This window comes from Anabrus simplex, chromosome 1 (genome assembly GCF_040414725.1).
Source record: "Anabrus simplex isolate iqAnaSimp1 chromosome 1, ASM4041472v1, whole genome shotgun sequence".
In the NCBI taxonomy this organism is placed as follows: domain Eukaryota; kingdom Metazoa; phylum Arthropoda; class Insecta; order Orthoptera; family Tettigoniidae; genus Anabrus; species Anabrus simplex.
Genome location: NC_090265.1, coordinates 712,850,513 through 712,876,025, shown reverse-complemented (window position 1 = coordinate 712,876,025; position 25,513 = coordinate 712,850,513). Strand labels below are relative to the sequence as shown.

The window sequence follows — 25,513 nt, the reverse complement described above, 5'->3', positions numbered from 1 at the left end:
CTAATAGACTATCTCGGTTTTCGGAGGTTGCGTGAAAACAGTAAGGATCAACCAAACACACTATATCACCAAACGAAGAAATAATTCAGGAACATGCAAAAAATCACAGAAGTAGGATAAAATAATTCAATATTCCCCAGAGACGATAACTAAAATCGAAGGAGTAAGTCAAATACAGCAGAAAAGATCCAATGCACGCAACTATTTCCAATACAGATGAACGTCAATACTACAATAATCCGCAGATTCTCAAATGTCAGTTTCAACACAGCAACGCCCCCCATTGCGTTTGCATTCTATTACACAGGACAACCGCCATGATTAAAATGAGAACACGATGTACCGAGTAAGTCAATAGATCAGCTTTCATTTAAAGCACAAGTTTACTTTTAACAGCCCGAAATGGTTTGAAAAATATTTTAAATAATAAATATTTAATTATGTTTGAAAACAGGAAGGAAATAAAACCAGGCTTTTAAGGTTATACAATAAATTCGTACATCATCTTGTCGGAGCTCCTTGAACATAATCATTCCTTTCGTGCACGAAAGCTAATATAACTGAATGCTGAAGCCCAAAAATTAACATATAATTATCTTCTTAAATTAAATTGAAACCTCAAATATTTTCACATTACAAGTTAACGACAATGACCTGTTTTCGACTCTAAAAATTTTTTTTTTTTTACCCACAAATAATCCGAACATCACCTTTAGAAATTCTCACATATCGTAGACTTAAGTGCTCAGCATCTTAGCACAACAAAATAACAGGATAGTTCCTCAGTTAAAACAGTCATGACATCCAATGAAGCTACTTACGAGGTCGGTGTTTTCAAAAATTAAATCGTTTCAAAAAAACAAACCACATCTTTGGCGCTTATGCCAGATGGAGAATCCATCAACCGGGATCAAATATCCGCACCATCTTCCCTTCTTGTAGGATAATTTGTATCTTTAAGACACAACCAGCAAAGATTAGCTCAACGCGTCTTCCAGTTTAAAAGGCAAGAAGTAGAACAACTGCACACGCTGATTGTTAGAGCACGGTTCATGGCCAAGCAAGCTTATCTTCTTGGCGCCCAGATAGCAGCACAACTACTCACTTCGAATGGTAAGTACTAAATCCACCACTAGATGGCTCACCATCAGCAATTTAATGAAAGCTCATACAGTTACGATATTCAACACTCGGAGATGCAGACAAATGATGTGAAGGCATGAATGTAATAGAGACAACATAGTACCATGACGAGTAGTTATTCAAACTCCATTACAGCCTCCCCCCCGAAACCATCAACCTGGGGTGGAGTATCACAAGCAGTCATAGTTGAAAACCATCTGTTGTCTCAAGAATATGTGTAATAAAAGTTCCATCTTCGATAATTTAACATAAACACTTCTCAATATGAACAGAGATATACTAGGGTGATATATAACAGTGATCAGACCACTCACAGTTGTTTAGTGTTCAATTAAGTTTTCACGCGCAATATCATCAGCACGCCAATTTTCTTTAACATGTTCAGATAATACTAAGATTACTAAGGTAATCGGAGTTTGCTTAATCACAATAAATTTTCAGACACATAACCTACACAAGAAAACAGGTCTTACAAGGTTTAAAACATAGCATAATTCTCATTCGAACATAATTCAGGGCTTCAATTATAGGGAATGACAAGACTTCAAGAGTGATAACCATATTACCACATAAATACCCCAAAAGGAAAACACAAGAAGAAGAAGAAGAAGAAGAATAAGAAAAGGACCAAAATAAATAGGAAAACATAAGCCTCTACAAGAAGTAAGTCAGTGCAACGAACATTAGATAATTCTTCAAGTAACTTATCACACTAATCACTTTATCATCAGTTTCCTCCAATCCGATCAGAATACCACAGCAAGAGCCGAAACCAGAATATCAGATCATTCACGATAATTATCACATCAAGTTTAAGTGTAGCAAATAAATCAATATATCAATAAAGCTAAAATTTTAACAAGCATTCATCTCATCCTCCTTCTCTTGTTCCAACATGAGATGACGTATCCGATCTCGTTCTGTCATGTTGTCCGTTACCTTCCCCACACATACCAGTATTCCTTCTCTTATATCTATATATCTGGACTCCGTATTACCTAACAAATTCCTACTGAGGAAATCGGCTAAGACATTGTCTTTACCTTTAATATGTCGAATAGTGAAGTCATATTCACTGATAGCTAAAATCCACCTTGTCATTTTATTACTTGTTAACTTACATGTCTTTATAAATACTAATGCCTGATGATCTGTCCATATCTCAAACTTATTTCCTAATACATACATCCTAAATTTGCTTAATGAATAAATAATGGCCAAGAACTCAATTTCCGTGATGGTATACCTCTTTTCTGTCAAGTTGAGTCCCCGACTCGCCAAAGAAACAATACCCAAATTTCCTTGTCATCCCTCTGACACAAACATCCAGAAATGCCCTTTTCTGACGCATCGGTCATGAGTACGAAGTCGCGATTAGGCATAGGGTATTTTAACATAACGGCATCACTGAAACCTCTCTTCAGCCTAAGAAATGCCTCATCATGTTCAACCGTCCACTTCCATTTAGTTCCACCTTTCAGTAAGTCTCTGAATGGCTCTAACAACGCTGCATATTGGATGACAAAACATCTAAAATAATTACAAACTCCTAAAAATGATTTTAACTGTTTACTATTACGTGGAGTGCTCGTGTTGCTAATCTTCTCTAATCTTGTTTGTTCTGGTTTTACTCCCTGTGCAGATACAGTGTGCCCCAAAAATGTTGTGTGCAAAATGTTGACTTATCCAGTTTTAATGTGAAGCCCCCCTCTCTAACTTTCTGTAAAACTATGTTCAAATGTTCCATGTGTTCTTCAAAAGTGTGAGATGCTATTACTACGTCATCAATGTACATTGCAACAAAATCCCCTGTATCCCGACCTAAAACTCTAGACATAGCACGAATCAACGCTGCGGAAGACGTTTTTGTACCAAAAGGGACTCTAGCAAATTGATACAAGCAGTTCTTGTATGCGAAAGCTGTGAGGGGTGCATCCTCTCTTCTGAGGGGAATTTGCCAAAATGAAGAAGACAAATCCATGATGGAAAACCATGTTTTCCCTTCAAAATGCTGAATGAGTTCTTCCACTGTTTCAGGCCTCTGTTGGTCTGCCTCAATCCTCTGATTCATAAGCCTGGCGTCAATACACAGCCTGACTGACCCATCCTTCTTGGCAATGATAATTAAAGGATTAATACTATGGCTACAAGATGGTTCAATTATTCCGTAATCCAGCATAATGTTTATCTGTTCTTTGACAGCACTAGCATATTTAAGTGGAATGGGGTACTTAGGTCCCACAAATGATGAATGGTCATGTACAACGAACTTGTGTTCATATACATGTGTTCTTCCTGGCTTATCACTAAATACATCTCGATGCTCACCTAACATCGAACACAACTGCTCCTCCTGTAATTCACTCAAATTACTTCTCGCCACTGTCTCATATAGACTATCCCTTGGATCCTGTCGTATACATATGTGACACACATCAAAACATCTCCTCTCACTAGGAACACCTTCACTCACCTCCCTAATACCTTTACCAGAACACACATTATCAACACTTACTTCAGACCCTTCATAACTCACATATACTTGTTTGTAAGTTTTCCCCCAGGACAAACACACACTACCTGAATCAAAGTCTAATCTAGCTCCATGATTTGTAAGCCAGTCAGCTCCTAATATAACTGAATACACCAGATTTGGCACAACAAGGCATGGTTGAAAGTTACATTCATTTTCAATAGTAATGGGTACCGCTATCATTTTATTTACTCTCTGTGACTTGCTACCAACCGGTGTTATAATGAAGGTTTGCCTCACAGGGATCTCCGTTATATTCTGACTTTCTTTGAGAATTTCCTCGTAAAGCTTGGAGCTAATACATGACCTTTCACTACCAGAATCTAATAATACCTTCACTTTTCTTCTCCATATCATAATTTATACTGTCGGAGTTACTACCTCACTACTTATATCCTCAGTATTATAAGTACTTAGATCACTTAACAGATCACTCCTTATATCTAGATTAATACTACTATTACTTACTTTATTATCTATGACTACGTCATCACTTAAAACATTGGACTTATCATTACTTAGGTCACAATGACGTTCTCTTAAATCTACTTTTACTACACAATTATCTACACTACTTACCTGTTTTTGACAACTTTTACCTTCGGACTGTTCTTGTGACCTGTTTATGCAGTCCGCTGAGAGTTTAAAGTAGGCTGGCTGAAGGATGGCTCCTGAATAACATTCATGTTAGGCCTATTTTCATCTCTATGACTCAAATCCCCACACCTCCCATTGTCAGATTGCCTCGGGTAACTCTGCTGACCTCTATCACTATTGAAATTCCTATTCGCCCTCGTCTGATCATAATTGTTACCTCTCCTCTGATAATTATCTGACCTGTTTCCCACTCCCTCTACAGTTCTACTTTGTGGTCGATTACCACCTGTGCTACTATTCAAGGCCTCATAACTATCTAGCAATACCTCCATTTCTTTGATAGTACTGACTTTCTGCATACACGCAGCTTCCCTAATCCTATCAGAATAATGTTTTAATATAATCCTTACGATATCAACTTCTGAACCAATACTATTTTCCAGATAAGCACGTGTCTTCTTGACCAGACATTTAACAATTTATACAAAATATATCCCTCACTGTTTCACTTGACTGTACCTTCAACACTTTGAGTGTAATTACGACGTATTCCTCAAATCTGGTGTTTACTGTAGATGTGTCACGCCTAATTTGGTGATGTATCCATATGACTGCTTCTTCTCCATATCATATGATTTCTTGGTAAATCTGTGTGGTATCACTTCTATGCAAGTGTGTCCCTCTGTGACTCCATGGTAAGCCTTTGCGTCCGTATCTTCAACTAGGTGACCGACCAGCTTTGGCCTCACTCTCTCAATGACCAACAACTAATGGCTCATTGAGTCTTCTTCATCTCGTTCACACAATGACCAACTGTGGTCTCTGCTTCCAGTAGAATAATGACTGTTCACTTATCCATTTGACTTCTTCACTGTTCAGCTTCCGTTTAACTAATGACTAATGACTGACGCTACAATATGCAGCCACCTTATATAGACGTTGCATGGCACACCTACGTAATCTCCAGAAATAACTAGAATATACTCCCACTTCGCGACAAATATTACATGTAATGGTGAAATCCCCTGGGGCGGCTGAGTATCTGAGCTCAGTGCTAAGAGAGCACAATGACGTAGCCATGACGTGGCAATGACTTGGCAGAATCGCCAGCAGTATTGCACAATGTAACGATGCCATATCCAACATCTGATATATAACAATTCTCACTGTACATGTATTGAATGTTATTCTACACATACGTATATATGCATACATTTAAGTACAATCCTGCAAGCAACAAGCATTGCAAAATTGAATTGAATAAGAATGATAATTACAATAATAGTAATGATATCACAGATAAAATAGTAATAATACTGACATAATAATAATAATAATAATAATAATAATAATAATAATAATAATAATAATAATAATAATAATAATAATACAGATAAAAATAATAAAATAATAAAAATACAGATATCATCTTGTAACGGGATTCAAACCGTTACAACATCAATCCTGAACCAACTTCGGATGAAAGTTTGTCTACCGTGTAAGGTCTCCCAGCGGATCGTATGCTACTTTGGACACATAATGCGCCAAGATGGTAGTCTTGATTGTTGAGGGCAAAGCTCAGGGAAACAGACAACGAGGATGAGTACCAACATGATGGACTGACATGGTGAACGGCCTCCTACAGAGTTCTCTCGGAGCAACCACATTGAAAGCTTTAGATAGGGAAGAATGGCGGAGTATGGTCCATTGGCTAGATGGCTGAATATTATGATAGTCATGACGCCTCAGTCATGAGGCAAAACGAAGAACAAGAGTGGTTCTGAGAAGGAATTACAGCAGTATAGTAACCTTGATTCAAACGCCCTTGAGAAAAGGATGGAGTACTGAAAGTGAGATTAGGACTAGCATTGGACTGCAATGAAACAGGCACAGATATTCTCATCTACGAAACATTCTCACACATTTGAGAAACCACCGAAGCACTTGATACAGGTGACACTTGGACATGGGGATTTTTTTGCACGCATGAGAAACAGGTTGTGTAGCAACTGTAGGCTGACACAAAGGCACAGTAGAATCACCAGGCACTAAAGGAACATTAAAAGGCATGGCAACATGTGTATAAGAACCATTACTACTTACAGCACAGAAGCACTTGTAAAGAGAGGAGAAGAAGGTCCCAGGGGAACATTATCACTAGTTACCTTAGTGCAAGTTTGGGAGGCAATAGATACAGAAATTGTTTCACTCTCACAAGATTCAGATGGGGTAGACACTCGAACTTCAGAGCTGGCATTAGGCAACTCATTGCCTTCAAGCAAGCCTACGATTTTATCAAATATACTAGAAAACTGTGTCAATAAGGATTCACACTCCTGTTGCTCATTTGCTGATAATTTGAGAGATAAGTCGTGAATCCGGTCTACGTAATGCTGCGGTTCGGCTTTCATGTGTGTTAATTGACCATGAGACGGCTTGGAGTAACAGAAGGACAAAAGTATGGCATTAAATTCTGACAATTTGTCTCTAACGATTGCCAAAGATGAGCACAACTCCTCTGTCGTTAATGTAGGAATGTATGTATGTTCAGTCTTCAGCCCTAAGGCTGGTTGGATCCTCAACAGCTCTGCCATCAGCTGTCATAGATGGCCTAGGCATCACTGAGGAGGCGTACTAGAGAAATGAGGAGTGGGTAGTTTCCCGTTGCTTCCCTCACAGAGCCAGAAGTTGCTATTACATATCAGTCTGCCAAGCCCACTGAAATGCCTGCACCAACCAACCTTATGAGCAACATATTTTACACCATTCATAGCAGGGACTGGCTGCAGAAGGAATGGCATTACTAGCATCGCTCATACCTCAGTCACTTTCATATAGTCAAAGCCAAGGATAAGACAGAGACAGATCAATAAAAGTAACAAAATTGCTCTAGCCCATATCAGAAGATATAGTGCACTGTAAACACTAGGTCCTGCCAGCAAAGGCATAATGTAGGAATAATTACCAGTAAATCGAGAAATTTCTTCAACAGACTCGTGTCATCTCTAACCTTTCCTATCGAATTTAATTTACGAATACAAAGTTCGTAAATTAATTCCTCCTTCCTCAAATGGAAAGGGTTAGGGATAGCACGAGACATGTTGACAACAAGAAACAGCAATAGGAGATAATTCTTTAGGTTACTTTTAGGTTCACCGTTATCTCCTTTTCATCAGCAACCAAAGGCTCTGCTATCATTATGTGACCATTTTCAGGATTACAGTGCATCAAAAATTTAATAATAATAATAATAATAATAATAATAATAATAATAATAATAATAATAATAATAATAATAATAATAATAATAATAATAATAATAATAATAAACACTATTAAGAAAAATGATGACTTTGAGATTAGATCAAATAAAATTGAACACTCACGCACGGTAAGTACTGGAAAATATCAGAATATAACTACCAGGTTAGCCAACATGACAACTAAAGGAACTGAGATGGGAAGCGGTTGGGACCCTACCCAGGCAGTGAGAAGGTACTGCATTGCTGGGAAAACGAAATTAACGGTGACTCCCATTAAATATTACATTTACTAAAATGATAACTGGAAAATAACATTACAAATGGGGCCATCAATGACGCAAGTTAAGGTTAACACAGCAAATTTAGAGAGATGCATAATACCAAGAGTACAAACTTCTATGGCGATAATTTCAAAATAATATACAGTAATAATTTAATCAAATACGTTTAAAAGAAAGAACACACGTTAACAAACTACACCTACATGTTAAGGTATAAAGAAGGAAAAGAAAGAGTGAAAATAATTAGAATCTTAACCTTGAGCCTGCTCAGGAAGCAATCTTTTCTAAAACACTTCAGAATAAGGAGCTTATCCTGAACAGGAGTTTGCTAAGACGAAACAGCACTACTAGAGGCAAACCCAAGGGAATTTATTTATTTTTTTTATTTATTTTTTTTTTTTTTTGCTAGTTGCTTTACGTCGCACCGACACAGATAGGTCTTATGGCGACGATGGGACAGGGAAGGGCTAGGAGTGGGAAGGAAGCGGCCGTGGCCTTAATTAAGGTACAGCCCCAGCATTTGCCTGGTGTGAAAATGGGAAACCACGGAAAACCATTTTCAGGGCTGCCGACAGTGGGGTTCGAACCTATTATCTCCCGAATACTGGATACTGACCGCACTTAAGCGACTGCAGCTATCGAGCTCGGTGCCAAGGGAATTTAAAATTTACATCTTTTATACAATTAAAACAAACGAAAAGGGGAATTAAATTTTACATAATTACTAAACAATTTATAAAGTCAAAAGGAAAGGAGAATGTCTCTAAAACAAAATGAGTATGACTAGCCGCGAAGACTAAGTCATATGAAATTAAAACTGGTGAATGGAAGAAATCCCATGCAAACTCCGGAGGGTAAAAGGAATTTAAATTAAGAAACTACATTTGAAACTTAAAACCCAAAACATGAACTAAATAGTGCTTACCTTGGAGGGCCAGGAGACCCATCAGATGGAGGAAACTACTTCTCCCTTTGCCGCTCCAACCAAAAAGACGGAGGGAACAAGCTTGGCTCTGGCCAGGTGGCCAGTAGCCGGAAGTAGTGAAATCGAGAAATAACCAATTAGCGGACCTGCATATCTTACATTCGCCAATAAGAGGGTTTTTTATTTTGGCCAATGAGGGCCCAGAGAATTTGGTGAGAAAATACCATTCCTAGCTTCGAGAAATTTCCATTCTGATGCAACCGGAAACTACCAGAAGCATCTTACCAAACCTGCCATGTGCGACTACACCGTGCCCCGAAAGTTATAAAGACAATATCTTTACAGAAAAAATGATCTACACATAAGAAAATTGCCAAAAACAAAAAAAGCCTAAAATTATTCACATTTTTTCCTTAAAACACATATACCCAAAAAAATAACCTTTCACTTAGTTTTTGCTCATTCTTTTTTAAATATTACACACAGTCAATCTTGAGGGTAAACATTTTATACACACAGTCAGTCTTGAGGGTAAAAACAATTCACCCATTTTACAACTATAACAATCATCATCACCATCACCATCATTTCCCCTTGTCCAGTTTATTCGAGGTTGGGACTAATATGGTTCCAGGGCTGATGACCTTAGATGTTAGGCACCTTTAAACAAGTACTAATATGGTTCCTCTCCAATTTCCTCGGTCATTCCATCAAACCTCAATCAATGTTGTGGTCCAGTCCACACCAGGCTTTTTAGACTATGGTAGAAAACACTTTCTATTAGTATTCTCCTGCAGATTTCCACATCCAGTCTAGCATTTGCCATTAATTCACTTTCTAAATAACTAAAGTGCTTTAAAACTTATAGATTGTTATCATCATCACCACCATCGTCATCATAATTTCTTCGCTCCAGCAAGTGGGGTGCGGTTGTGTACGAGCCTTCTGCAGTTTGTCCTGTCCATCGACAGATGTTCACATATGCAACAGCAGTTTATGTCTCTAATTCCAATGTCCTTGGAAATGTGCTTCTTCTAAACATCACAAGGTCTTCCTCTTGGTCTCTTCCCTGGAACACTGCGGTCAAAGTATGCTCGAGGAGTCCTGTGGGGATCCGTTCTTTTCATGTGACAATACCATTGCAGTCTTTTCAGTTCTAGGGCCTCCAGCAGCTTCTTTGCAATCCAAGCTGCATTCCTTATTTTATCCTTTTTGTAGACAAGACAGAGAAACTTCATTGCTGTTGCCTGAAGACGACTCTTTGCTGCTTCCAGACCATACGTCAATATTGGTACCGGTATTACATATATTTTGTACAAGCTGATCTTGAAAACTAACAGAAATGTTTCATTCCAAAGTATTTGACGTACAGCGTGATAGAATTTGGAAATTCTGTTGCTAATCTCTTGATGTATGGTATTGTCTGAGGAGAAAACACCACCTATGTACTGGAAGTTGTCTACAATATCCATCTCCTCATCTCCAATTCGTAGATGAACAGCAACAAATTGTCTTGGTTGTGCTGATTTTAAGACCTAAGGTTGCTGTACTATAAAAGACCTAGTCTAGCTTGTACTTCCGCTTCTGCCTCGCCCCATACATTACTTCATCAGCAAAAACCAGAGCGTTAGTTGTTGGATCCTTTCTTTTAACCTCTTTTAAAACTTCATCCATTATGATTATGAGGAAGAGTGGTGAAAGACAACCTTGCTGGACTCCACTCTTCATTTCGAACCAACTTGACCTTCCATACTGGGCCTGAACACAGCTCTTGGTTTCATCATATAATGGTTATACTCCTGCTATGATATCATTGGGCACTTTCTTTTATGTCTCAAAAATTTCCATACATGCCTGTGTGTTACATGGTCATATGCTTTCTCGATGTCCAGAAAAAACAGTTATAAGTGTTTTACCTTTCTGCCTGTTCTCAGAGAACATTCTGGTGGCAAAAAAGAGGTCTATAGTTGATCTATGACATCTAAAGCCACATTGTTCCTCCTCAAGTATAGGTTTAACATATTTTCTAATCCTGCTCTCAAGGATGGATTCATACATATTTTTCCAACAATGGGATGATGACTCCCTGCCTCCAGTTGTTGGGTATTACATTCTCTTTACAAATTCTGTTCTGTGCTCTGTACATCCACTATTGTCCAACCTCTTCCAGTGCTTTGATCATCTCAACACTAAATTCATATGATCCAGTTGACTTGCTGACTTTCAGTTTAGATACTGCTGTCCCCACTTCCAACCATGTCAAACTATTGGTATTTTGCTGCCAAACTCATAAGGTCCATCACAGTTCAGTAAAGTTTCAAAGTGCTTTTGAACTCCCGTAACATTTTGATCTTATCCCTAGTCACCTCACCATTAGGAAGTTCTACAGATTGGACATATTCATTTCCAGTTCTTCTATTCTTAACACTTTTGTATAGCAGTTTCTTATTCTTATGCCATGTTATTCTGGTAGCCAGATCTTCCTTGTATTTCTGTTTTCAGCTACAACCAACTGTCTGACCTGTAATTGTTTCTCTCCGTATAGTGACAGCTTCTCCTCTATTACATGTTGATCTCTCCGTGCTCTTGCTTGATATAGGGCTCTTCTTGCACAGTTTTTGTCATTGATTGCCTTTTTAATATCATCATTCCTCCAGCCAGTTTCTTTAGGTTTTCATATTTGGCTTTGTCATCCACATACTTTTTCTGCTGTACCTACCACAACCTCCTTTAGAGTGTCCCATTCTTCATCTACCAATTTCAGTTCTTCTCTTTCACCAGCCTGAGTAGCTCAGATGGTTGAGGCGCTGGTCTTCTGACCCCAACTGGCAGGTTTGATCCTGGATCAGTCCAGTGGTATTTGAAGGTGATCAAGTACATCAGCCTCATGTCGGTAGGTTTACTGGCATGTAAAAGAACTCCTGTGAGACTAAATTCTGGCACCTCAGCATCTCCAAAATCTGTAAAAGTAGTTAGTGGGTCGTAAATCAAATACAGATGACTCGATAATTTGACACTCATTAATTTTAATCTCACGATAATTTGAAGTTTTTTCCTTGTCCCCTGAAAAATACTCGATAAACTGAAAAAAACCTATGTTATTTGGTCCCCTCGGTAATTTGAAGTTGTACAAATGGCATCTTGCTCGCCGACATTCTATAATTTGAAGTCAGGCTTCCCTACTCTCTATAATTTGAAGTTGGTGATTGCAGTATGTATTGTTATCGTGCGCAGACCTGTTGTTTGTTTACATCAATAATAAGATGTATGAGTGCGTTCGCAGTCTTGAGTCTTCTTTCAAATGTAAAGTGTGTTACAGTATGTTAACATTTAATTTGTGTAAATTTTAAGTATCAAAATGAGTTCAAGAAAGAACAAGTGGCTTTCCATAAGTGAAAAAAAGCATGTGATTCAAGCTGTGGACGATGGACAATTAAAAAAACATGTCGCCAAACAGTTTGGTATTTTACCATCAACATTGTCGATGATTTTGAAAAATAATTATCGCGTCACCGAAAGTGCCTTAAGTGCGAGTAGAAAAAGGTCACGTCAGGGTGAATTTCCCCGTCTTGAAGAATGCTTGCTTAAGTGGATTCGTCAGTGTAGAGGACAAAACGTTCCTCTGGGTGGTTTCATGTTGAAGGAAAGAGCCAAGTCTTTTGTGCAGTCTCTTGGGATTAAAGGATTTGCAGCAAGTGAGGGGTGGCTTTCAAATTTCAAAAACCGGCACGCCATCACATTTAAAAAGATTTGCGGAGAGAGCGCCAGCATGGATCATTCCATTTGTTCCGAATGGATTGACGAACTAAATGAACTTTTGAATGGCTATGACCCAAGGAACATATTCAACACAGACAAAACCGGGCTTTTTTATAAATGTCTTCCTGTTCACACCCTGACGTTCAAAGATGAGAAGTGTCATGAAGGGAAACTGAGCAAAGAAAGAATAACTGTCCTTCTGGCATGTAACATGGACGGATCTCAAAAGTTGAAACCACTCATTATAGGGAAATCTGCAAAACCACGCTGCTTCAAAGGAATAAAATCGCTGCCCGGAGCTTATCGATCAAACAAAAAAGCATGGATGATGACAGAGTTGTTTAATGAATGGCTGACCTCGGTTAACAGTGACATGAAAAAGGAAAAATGCAAAATCTTACTGTTTTTAGACCACTGCTCCGTACATAATAACCCACCACCATTAGACCACATAAAATAGATTTTTTTCCACCCAACATGACATTAAGATTGCAACCATTAGACCAAGGCATTATTCAAAATTTAAAAACTCTCTACCACAGAGAAAATGTTTCTCTTGTGCTGGATAGCATCGAAAAAGGTGAGAAGGCAAACATAACAGTTTTGACCACTATAATCATGATTGATAAGGTCTGGAAAAATGTCAACCCTACCACCATTTACAACTGCTTCAAAAAGTGCGAGTTTAAGCAAACCAAAAACATGGAACAGTCATCAGAGCCGCCAAAATTTACGAATTTTGACTCAGGATGGGGACTTCCACCTAACTGTGGAGAGTTAACGTTTGAGGATTACGTTCAAGTTGACGATGACGTCGGTGTTCACAGTGCCCTAACCAATGCTGAACTATTGGATTTAGCCTCTCTGGATGACGAGGAAGAAAAATAAGAAGAGGAAGAAGAAGAACCACCAATTCCAGTCACATTGAGCGAGGCAAGGACATCTCTTACTACCCTACGCTCCTACGCCCTCAGAACGGACTCAAGTGACGATTTCTTCTCAGCTCTCACCACTATCGAAAATTCATTGGACAATGATAGATGGAAGTCGCTCACTCAAAAGAAAATTACGGACTTTTTTCAAAATGAACATCTCTGTATGAACGTTCAAATGAACGTTTCTCTATGAACATTCAAATGAACATTTTTGTATGAACATTTCATAATTGGACAAATGTCAAGAAAGAAATGAGTAAGTATAAGTGAAACTCTTGTTTATTTGAATTTTCCCCTCTCTCTTTCTTGGTTACTTGAATTCCTAGTATTTTGAACTCTCGGTAAATTGAACTTTTTCTCTGGTCCCTTGAGTTACAAATTATCGAGAGTCAACTGTAACATTATTTATTATTAGTTCTTCTCTTGGCAACAATCTGCAGACACATACCCTAAATTCTTCCTTTACACTTGGCTCGGTAAGTCGCCAAGTTTTTATTTTGGAACTATTTTCTTACAGACTCTGTGAGGTCTCTTCCCTGCAATAATGGCAACCAGCATCTATGGTCTCTGCCAAGGTCTTCACATGGAATAACCTGACATCCCCACATTCTTCCATACATTTTGATGTATCAGAATATAATCTATTACTGTTATCAATTCTCTTGGTGAATTAATATTAATTCTTTTAATTACCATAAGTATAAATCTATGATTGGCACCACAAATTTTTTTAGCATTGACCAAAAAATAAACCTACACGGTTTAAGAAGAAACTGGTTTGGTTGTGTTGTCTAGGTTTACCATCAATGTTAACATCAAATGCTGCAGCTGTTATTAGTAATAGGATTTGAGTATTTATAGATGAAACTGTTTGATTATCAATGTCAAGCAGTCAAAATCCATTAGTATTTCATTGTAAGAAAGTATATGCAGCCCATGTGAATTAACTGGAACATGACAGGCACATATACATTTTATATTTGTTTGCACTTATTCACCTAATACTTATCCTTAAAGCTGTTCTAATAGCTCCTTCTCCTTTCTGTTTTATAAGTTGCTTTATGTGATTTGGCATAGATTCCATAAACTTTGAGCATACATTTTTTTACGTCCAGCATCTTGAAACCACACTGTAACTAGAGACTCTATTACACATACTTTTATGGAACATTCAATTTTTGTGAGTCTCCTCTTCCGAATAGCCGAGAGTCAGAGTAGTTTCTTGGTCACACTAAGAAAAGTATATTGTTCTTACTGAAAATTGTATTCTCCCTTTTTGAAGTATGGCAAGGAGCCAAATCCATCACTACCTTGGAAACGTCTTCTGCAGCTCACCAAAAAATCTCCTTAACATATTTGGATATACTGGTCAGATTTCATCATCCTGTCGACTGGTACTAAGGATCCCGGAACTCCCAAACCAGCTTCTTCATGGGATGTTTTATGGTCTGTTGCAAATGTGCTGAAGTTGTTAGCTCATCCTTCACTTGTTTCACGTATTGAAACCTCTGCCCCTGCACTTCAAAGTGACTCTCATCAGAGAAAAAAAAATTCTTCCAGTGTTCTATTGTCCAATCCTGATGACTACGTGCCTACAAGAGATGTATCCTGCATCTCCTGTTAGAAGGTGTTTCTTTACAAGTTTGCTGGCTTCCAGCTGCCAAAAGTCTACGATTAATATAAGAAACGTGCAGATCAGTCCCCCTGCCCCAAATTCATGAGCCAAGTCCACAGCAGTGAGCCTGGACATTCAATTTCCTTCTTGTGAGGAAAAAACTGATCAGTAGGCCTCGTTTTCCTTTTTCCTAACACAGTTTCCCTTTTTCTTTGGAGAAAGTGATTGGTGGTGGAGATAGTGGTGATTATTGTTTTAAGAGGAAGTACAGCCACGTAAATGAGCGAATGATGTGGGTAGATTTGTCAGTTGGAGGAATTAGGATGAGAATTGTGTCCGTGTATTCACCATGTGAGGGTGCAGATGAGGATGAAGTTGACAAGTTTTATGAAGCATTGAGTGACATCATGGTCAGGGTCAACAGCAAGGATAGAATAGTGCTAATGGGCGATTTCAATGCGAGAGCTGGGAATAGAACTGAAGGATACGAAAGGGTGATTGGTAAATGTGGGGAAGATATGGAAGCTAATGGGAATGGGAAGCGTTTGCTGGACTTCTGTGCTAGTATGGGTTTATCTGTTACGAATACATTCTTCAAGCATAAGGCTATTCACTGCTACACATGGGAGGCTAGGGGTACCAGATCCATAATAGACTATATCTTAACAGACTTTGAATTCAGGAAATCTGTTAGGAATGTATGAGTTTTTTGCGGATTTTTCGATGATACAGACCACTATCTGATCTGTAGTGAACTAAGTATCTCTAGGCCTAGGGTAGAGAAAGTGAAATCTGTCTGCAAACGAATAAGGGTAGAAAATCTCCAGGACGAGGAAATTAGACAGAAGTACATGGATATGATTAGTGAGAAGTTTTGAACAGTAGACAGTAAGCAGGTTCAGGATATAGAAAGTGAATGGGTGGCATACAGGGATGCTGTAGTAGAAACAGCAAGGGAATGCCTAGGAACAACTGTGTGTAAAGATGGGAAAAGGCGAACATCTTGGTGGAACGATGAAGTGAGAGCAGCCTGTAAACGTAAAAAGAAGGCTTATCAGAAATGGCTCCAAACAAGGGCCGAGGCAGACAGGGATTTGTACGTAGATGAAAGAAAAAGAGCAAAACAAATAGTTGTTGAATCCAAAAAGAAGTCATGGGAAGATTTTGGTAATAACTTGGAAAGGCTAGGTCAAGCAGCAGGGAAACCTTTCTGGACAGTAATAAAGAATCTTAGGAAGGGAGGGAAAAAGGAAATGAACAGTGTTTTGAGTAATTCAGGTGAACTCATAATAGATCCCAGAGAATCACTGGAGAGGTGGAGGGAATATTTTGAACATCTTCTCAATGTAAAAGGAAATCATCATGGTGGTGTTGCAAACAGCCAAGCTCATGGGGAGGAGGAAAATGATGTTGGTGAAATTATGCTTGAGGAAGGGAAAGGGTGGTAAATAAACTCCATTGTCATAAGGCAGCAGGAATAGATGAAATTAGACCTGAAATGGTGAAGTATAGTGGGAAGGCAGGGATGAAATGGCTTCATAGAGTAGTAAAATTAGCATGGAGTGTTGGAAAGGTACCTTTAGTTTGGACAAAAGCAGTAATTGCACCTATCTATAAGCAAGGGAACAGGAAGGATTGCAACAACTATCGAGGTATCTCATTGATTAGTATACCAGGCAAAGTATTCACTGGCATCTTGGAAGGAAGGGTGCGATCACTCATTGAGAGGAAGTTGGATGAAAACCAGTGTAGTTTCAAACCACAGAGAGGCTGTCAGGATCAGATTTTCAGTATGCGCCAGGTACTTGAAAAATGCTACGAGAGGAATAGGCAGTTGTGTTTATGTTTCGTAGATCTAGAGAAAGCATATGACAGGGTATCGAGGTAAAAGATGTTCACTATACTGGGGGACTACGGAATTAAATGTAGATTATTAAAATTAATCAAAGGCATTTATGTTGACAATTGGGCTTCAGTGAGAATTGATGGCAGAATGAGTTCTTGGTTCAGGGTACTTACAGGGGTTAGACAAGGCTGTAATCTTTCACCTTTGCTGTTCGTAGTTTACATGGATCGTCTGCTGAAAGGTATAAAATGGCAGGGAGGGATTCAATTAGGTAGAAATGTAGTAAGCAGTTTGGCCTATGCTGACGACTTGGTCTTAATGGCAGACTGTGCCGAAAGCCTGCAGCCTAATATCTTGGAACTTGAAAACAGGTGCAATGAGTATGGTATGAAAATTAGCCTCCCGAAGACTAAACTGATGGCAGTAGGTAAGAAATTCAACAGAAGTGAATGTCAGATTGGTGATACAAAACTAGAACAGGTCGATAATTTCAAGTATTTAGGTTGTGTGTTCTCCCAGGATGGTAATATAGTAAGTGAGATTGAATCAAAGTGTAGTAAAGCTAATGCAGTGAGCTTGCAGTTGCGATCAGCAGTATTCTGTAAGAAGGAAGTCAGCTCCCAGACGAAACTATCTTTACATCGGTCTGTTTTCAGACCAACTTTGCTTTACGGGAGCGAAAGTTGGGTGGACTCAGGATATCTTATTCATAAGTTAGAAGTAATAGACATGAAAGTAGCAAGAATGATTGCTGGTACAAACAGATGGGAATAATGGCAGGAGGGTACTTGGAATGAAGAGATAAAGGCCAATTTAGGAATTAACTCGATGGATGAAGGTGTACGTATAAACCGGCATTGTGGTGGGGTCATATGAGGCGAATGGAGGAGGATAGGTTACCTAGGAGAGTAATGGACTTTGCTATGGAGGGTAAGAGAAGTAGAGGGAGACCAAGACGACGATGGTTAGACTTGGTTTCTAACGATTTAAAGATAAGAGGTATAGAACTAAATGAGGCCACAACACTAGTTGCAAATCGAGGATTGTGGCGACGTTTAGTAAATTCTGAGAGGTTTGCAGACTGAATGCTGAAAGGCATAACAGTCTATAATGATAATGTAATGTAATGTATGTACAACTGGGCAACCATCCTCCGAAACTGAGCCAGTCTGTTTGTGCCACTGAAAAATTCTATTTATAGTACCTAAACCAACACCAAATTTAGTGTGTCATGAAAGTATTTGGAGATAATGCTACAATCGCACTACCCATCCATTGAAGATGTAAGTATTACAAGATAAATTTCAAAATTCCTTTTAAACTAAATCAATTGTTACACAGATGAATTAGTAATGAATAACAGTGCACAGGGAGTGCAGAATAAAACAATAAGCCCACTGTTGCCAACCATTAAGAAAATTCAATAGAATACCTTGTTCCAATGAATTCACACAGTACTGTATGAATCAAATTCAAAAGAAAAAGTAAAATCAGTACATTCATAGTGTCTTTTGTACCTCTAGCTCTGTTTTTTCCTGAACTAGCAGCATGATCAGAAAAAAAAAAAAAAGGAAGTGTTAATGTCTCCATTTTCAATTGCTTTTATTTTCCTTTACATCATATCTGTGTGTTGCACTCTTTGATCAAAACCATCTCTCACCTGCATTTAACTTTAGAGCATATTTTATTCTCTCTTCCCTTTTCAACCTCAAAAATAAACTCATGTACCTACATACTGTATTTTTAGATATCTACGGGCAAAGGTCACATCATTCACTTTTAAATTCAAACAAATCACTCAATATTATAATGTCAAATTTATATTATGAAAAGTATGTTCCCACTGGCTTTAACAGAAAACTTTGGAGAACATTTACCATAATAGGAAGCAAAGTTTCTGAACAAATTTTCCTGTACATATATTTACAATGCAACTCTGATGCATAGTGTGACCAGATGCAAATATAACTTTTTTTAAAGTACAAAGGTATTTAAAAAGGAGGGCAATGCCAGAAAACAGAGGACACAAAAGTCCTCCATTGACATACCTACCTACCTACCTACCTACCTACCTACCTACTTTTTATCATTAAAGACTCTTATGCCCTTCAGCGTTCAGTCTACAAGCCTCTGTAATTTACTAAACGCCGACACAATCCTAATTTAGTTCTATACCGCTTATCTTTAAATCATTAGAAACTGAGACTAACCATCATCATCTTGGTATCCCTCTACTTCTCTTACCCTCCATAACAGAGTCCATTATTATCCTACATAACCTATCCTCCTCCATTCACCTCACATGACCCCACCACCGAAGCCTGTTTATGCCTACAGCTTTGGATCCATCGAGTTCATTCCTAACTTAGCCTTTATCTCATCATTCCGAGTACCCTCCTGCCACTGTTCCCACTGGTTTGTACCAGCAATCATTCTCGCTACTTTAATGTCTGTTACTTCTAACTTATGAATAAGATATCCTGAGTACACCCAGCTTTTGCTCCCGTAAAGCAAAGTTGGTGTGAAAACGGACCGAAGTAAAGATAGTTTCGCTTAGGAGCTGACTTCCTTCTTAAAGAATACTGTTGATTGCAACTGCAAGCTCACTGCATTAGCTTTACTATACCTTGATTCAATCTCACTTACTATATTACCATCCTGGGAGAACACACAACCTAAATACTTCAAATAATCAACCTGTTCTAGCTTTGTATCACCAACCTGACATTCACTTCTGTTGAATTTCTTACCTACTGCCATCAGTTTAGTCTTCGTGAGGCTAATTTTCATACCATACTCATTGCACCTGTTTTCAAGTTCCAAGATATTAGGCTGCCGGCTTTCGGCACAATCTGCCGTTAAGACCAAGTCCAGACTGCTTACTACATTTCCACCTAACTGAATCCCTCCCTGCCATTTTATATCTTTCAGCAGATGATCCATGTAAACTACGAACAGCAAAGGTGAAAGATTGCAGCCTTGTCTAACCCCTGTAAGTACCCTGAACCAAGAACTCATTCTACCATCAATTCTCACTGAAGCCCAATTGTCAACTTAAATGCCTTTGATTGATTTTAATAATCTACATTTAATTCCATAGTCCCCCAGTATAGCGAACATCTTTTCCCTCAGTACCCTGTCATATGCTTTCTCTAGATCTACGAAACATAAACACAACTGCCTATTCCTCTCGTAGCATTTTTCAATTACCTGGCGCATACTGAAAATCTGATCCTGACAGCCTCTCTGTGGTCTGAAACCACACTGGTTTTCATCCAACTTCCTCTCAACGACTGATCGCACCCTCCCTTCCAAGATTCCAGTGAATACTTTGCCTGGTATATTAATCAATGCGTTACCTCGATAGTTGTCGTAACCCTTCCTGTTCCCTTGCTTATAGATAGGTGCAATTACTGCTTTTATCCAAACTAAAGGTACCTTACCAACACTCCATGCTAGTTTTACTACTCTATGAAGCCATTTCATCCCTGCCTTCCCACTATACTTCACCATTTCAGGTCTAATTTCATCTATTCCTGCTACTTTATGACAATGGAGTTTATTTACCATCCTTTCCACTTCCTCAAGCGTAATTTTACCAACATCATTTTCCTCCTCCCCATGAGCTTGGCTGTTTGTAACACCACCAGGTAGATTTCCTTTTATGTTGAGAAGATGTTCAAAATATTCCCTCCACCTCTCCAGTGATTCTCTGGGATCTATTATAAGTTCACCTGAATTACTCAAAATACTATTCATTTTCCTTTTTCTCCTGCCTTCCTAAGATTCTTTATTACTGTCCAGAAAGGTTTCCCAGCTGCTTGACCTAGCCTTTCCAGGTTATTACCAAAATGTTTCCACGACTTATTTTTTGGATTCAACAACTATTTGTTTTGCTATGTTTCTTTCATCTATGCACAAATCTCTATCTGCCTCGCCCTTGTTTGGAGCCATTTCTGATAAGCCTTCTTTTTACGTTTACAAGCTACTCTCACCTCATCATTCCACCAAGATGTTCGCCTTTTCCCATCTTTACACACAGTTGTTCCTATGCATTCCCTTGCTGTTTCTATTAAAGCATCCCTGCATGCCACCCATTCTCTTTCTATATCCTGAACCTGCTCACTGTCTACTGTTCGAAACTTCTCACTAATCATATCCATGTACTTCTGTCTAATTTCCTCATCCTGAAGATTTTCTACCTTTATTCGTTTGCAGACAGATTTCACTTTCTCTAACCTAGGCCTAGAGATACTTCACTACAGATCAGATAGTAGTCTGTATCATTGAAAAATCCCTGGAAAACTCGTACATTCCTAACAGATTTCCTGAATTCGAAGTCGGTTACAATATAGTCTATTATGAATCTGGTGCTCCTAGCCTCCCATGTGTAAGCGGTGAATAGCCTTATGCTTGAAGAATGTATTCGTAACAGCTAAACCCGTACTAGCACAGAAGTCCAGCAAATGCTTCCCATTCCCATTAGCTTCCATATCTTCCCCACATTTACCAATCACCCTTTCGTATCCTTCAGTTCTATTTCCAACTCTCACATTGAAATCGCCCATTAGCACTATTCTATCCTTGCTGTTGACACTGACCATGATGACTCGCAATGCTTCATAAAATTTGTCAACTTTATCCTCATCTACACCCTCACATGGTGAATACACTGAGACAATTCTCATCCTAATTCCTCCAACTGCCAAATCTACCCACATCATTCACTCATTTACATGCCTAACAGAACTTATGTTGCATGCAGTGGTATTCCTGATAAATAGTCCTACCCCATACTCTGCCCTTCCGTTTCTAACACCCGTCAAGTACACTTTATAATCTCCTATCTCTTCCTCGTTATCTCCCCTTACCTGACTCAGCCAGTTCTACTTTCTTTCTTCCATAAGCCCCATTAATATTGATAGCTCCCCATCAAATTCCATTTCGTTCGCCAAATTGATTCCAAGGAGTCCCTCGCCTGTCAAATGGGAGTGGAACTCCTTTACTCCCCTAGGTTCAAGGCTTGCTTAAAATGTTCTGAGCTTGGTAATTCATGAAGCAGGATGCTACCCTACTTACACATAGTCCAAGTGAGGATCTCTCCTCTAACGGGTTATGGACCACCGGTGGATTGTATAGTCCTAGCCGCCTGAGCACAAGGAGGGCCATGACTCAGAATATGTGTGAGATGCCCACTCCCATTCTATAGCAACTGGTATCCCAACTCTCAGGACCACCTACTAGGCCACTCAGCCGTTGCCCATGGTTCACGAACTAGGACGTGACTACAGTAACCCACACCATGAACCACAGTGAATATACAGTGAATTCTTACAAAATTTACACAATGAAACTAATTTACACACCTTGCTGGTACTTTTCTGACGATTCAAAAGCCTTCAGGACTTTTGGCATGTCTAACATATAAAAAGATACACACGTAAATTCCTTTAGATTATATTGAAACATTAAGAGAATTTTCACAGATTCTTTGCATGTTTCTTACCGAGATCAATGAAAATAGCCATTCTACATTTTCATTGTGCCCTTATATAGAAAGTAAGTATTCTGCAAGTTTTAATAACTCTGAACTACAATCAACTTTGCCCATTTCTGACTACAGGGTAACTTACTAAATTCAGGGTCATTACTACTCTCATTCAGGTACTGTTTGAAATCGCAGAATTGATCAAAAGGTTTCACATCATCAATCTGAAAGGATTTAGACTAAGCTTGGAAATACAGAATACATTTTTCAATATCGCAACGATCAATACCGGTATCACTTTTCAGCACCATCCACTTAAAGAGGTATCCTTCAAATCCAAATTTTCTGTCACTTATCACATTGTTAGCTGTCGCACATTAACAGCAGTGTTCTGACAGGGAATTGCTGAGAGAGAAACATGCATTATACAGAGTGGTGAATAGCATCTATTAACAAAATACAAGGCACGCATAGTATAACCGCATGCACATTTCTCTATATCGATATGATATTGATAATGCCATTGCATAATGAAGAATGCTTGTAAAAATGATGCAGTAAAACAGATTACCCCAAAATAAGCAGATTCAAAATAAATAATCCACCTGGACCCCAGACAATAAGGACATGTCAAGATAAAAGAGGACATCTGGTCACCCCACTGATGCGTGAATACTGTATGTCATTGATAGTTAAACATTTTATAAATATAATTTCCTTTATGTTCTCTAGAATTCTACCAGACTTCATAAAATCAGAAACGGTCAGTTTGGAAGTTGTGATAATTTGCAGAGGTGCCAAGTATTAAAAGTAAGACAAGACCTATCACAATGTGTAACGACACATCACTGATGAAGTATCATGCATCAGTTCAAGAGTGCTTAACACAATTTACTACTCTATTATATACTACCTGCTGTACCTGTGCTTCGCTACAGAATTATATATTGTATACAGAATTCTAGGTTAGGTGGTGTACACATTGTGAGTAAGATTGTAATAAATTGCATAGCTCTAAATGTTACCCTAGAAACGCGACAGGGGAGTCACCAAACGTCTTTTTTATGTGAAGACTTGGTTAGCGAATTTTCATTGTAACGGTAGGCCCTCTTGCCTACCATCAGTCACAACCAAGTTGGGGAATTTTCATTATCATGGCAAACTCTCACTCTCACCTGCCTTTTTACATCCTCAGAAGACTGCCTTAGTGGTATTCCCAACTGAAATCAACATAGGTCATTACAGTGACACCAGTGGGAATGTAGCAATTAAAAGCAATGCTATCATTTGAAATACTTGATTAGATGAAAAACCACACACTTTCTCACTTTTAATGAACAGTATTATGCTGCCGATCTAACAGTCCAAAGTTCCAGAGCTGGAATGACCAGGCTGCAGACAGCCGTGAGCCGTGAACACCCTTTTCTTTTGGGAGGGGGTGGGGTGGGGGTTGGGGTGGGGGGAGGGGGGAGTGGAGAGTCTGAGGGAAAAAAACTATGTTCTTTTACTCTCTGTTTCCTAGGAGTACCCAATGAGTTGGAAAATCTTCATTCACTACAATGGCAGGGGAAATTCTATTTGTCTTGGAGGCATTTTTTCCTCCAAGCCAGAGGAGAAAACCCCTCTTGGCTGCTAATTTGGAATAAAATGAATGCAGAATTTAATAAAAGTGAAGAGGAAGAGCTTTCCCTAAGAAACTGGTCATTTCAGGGTTGAATTTTTAGTTATTTAGTGAATTGTGGTGCTATAATGTGGAATAGGCCGAAATTATAGACCAGGTCACAAGTGAACCCCTGCCATTATTCCGTTAATTGTGCACATTGATCAATCCAATCGTGTGTCAGAGTAGGTATCAAATAGCTGGAATACTATGATGAACCAGCGTGTTACGTACCAGCAGTAGCCTATCAGAAAATGTATGAACCAGAGGAATATTATGCTGGAGAAGAAAGTTACCTAACTCCCCTGCTATTTCCCACCAATATTGAGGCAGGCTGTTATACTTGGTATCTAGCGGTAATCCCATCTATCGAATATGAGTGGCAGCATAAGAGACAAAGAACATCACAACAAACAATAGTCAATGTAATGAGCTTTCGATATTGTAGGTCTTTACATGTAGTTTTCTTCTGACTCTCAAATATCACTCTTATCATAGTCGGTGCGATAAAACTATATGAAACATAAATGATCGGATATTGTATTCTGTATAAATTTTGATATTTAGTACTTTTCGATAGGACCAATAACATAGGTATTTAAGAATGATATTTTAGGCGCCTTCCCCTAAACTACCACTTCATCCAGGATTAATAAAATTCTTTATAGCTTTGACTGTAGTTTCTTATTCCTCAGCTCTATATACCGATTTTCATTAAATTCTGTTTACCCATTTTCTCGTGTCTCGGCGTTGATATGGACTTAGCAATAAAATTACAAATTCATGAACATCTCTGTTATCATAGCTGGTACAGTAAAAATGTATAAGACATAAATGAGCTGAAATTTAATTATATATAACTTTAGTTATGCAGTATTTATCGATAGAACCACTAATAACATAAATATTTGAGAATTAAATTCTAGGCCTACACCTAAACTACCATTTTTCTCAGCGTGAATAAAATCATGACCACACGACACCTCGTAATCTGCAGGCCTTCGGGCTGAGCAGCGGTCGTTTAGTAGGCCAAGGCCCTTCAAGGGCTGTAGTGCCATGGGGTTTGGGTTTGGAATAAAATCATTTATGGCCTAGATTGTAGTGGTTCATTCCCTGTCTTTACATACTGATTTTCATTACATTCTCTTCAGCCATTTTCTTGTGATGCGTGTACCTACATACATACAGACAGACAGAAATTAAGGAAAAGTCCATTTCCTTGTTACTGTGAACACAACCAATACAGAAATATCATTATTTTTTTTAATTCTGAGCAATACACAGACAAAACTCTTATTTTATATATATATAGATTTATATATACTAAAATACTACACATATCTGAGCTCTAGAACACGACTCATTACACGCCAATTTTCTAAATACTATGTGATTGATGCTGATCTTTTTTCAACACTGAGCAGTGTTAGTCCTTTTCAGAAACTCTGACCTAAATTCTTGTTTAAAA

The 25,513-nt window shown here is 38.5% G+C and overlaps 1 protein-coding gene across 1 annotated transcript in view; it reads right to left on the bottom strand.

Annotated features, from left to right (window-relative positions):
• LOC136856730 (uncharacterized) overlaps nt 1-25,513 on the bottom strand; it is a 216,644-nt gene that overhangs the window by 138,189 nt on the left and 52,942 nt on the right. The window lies entirely within an intron of this gene.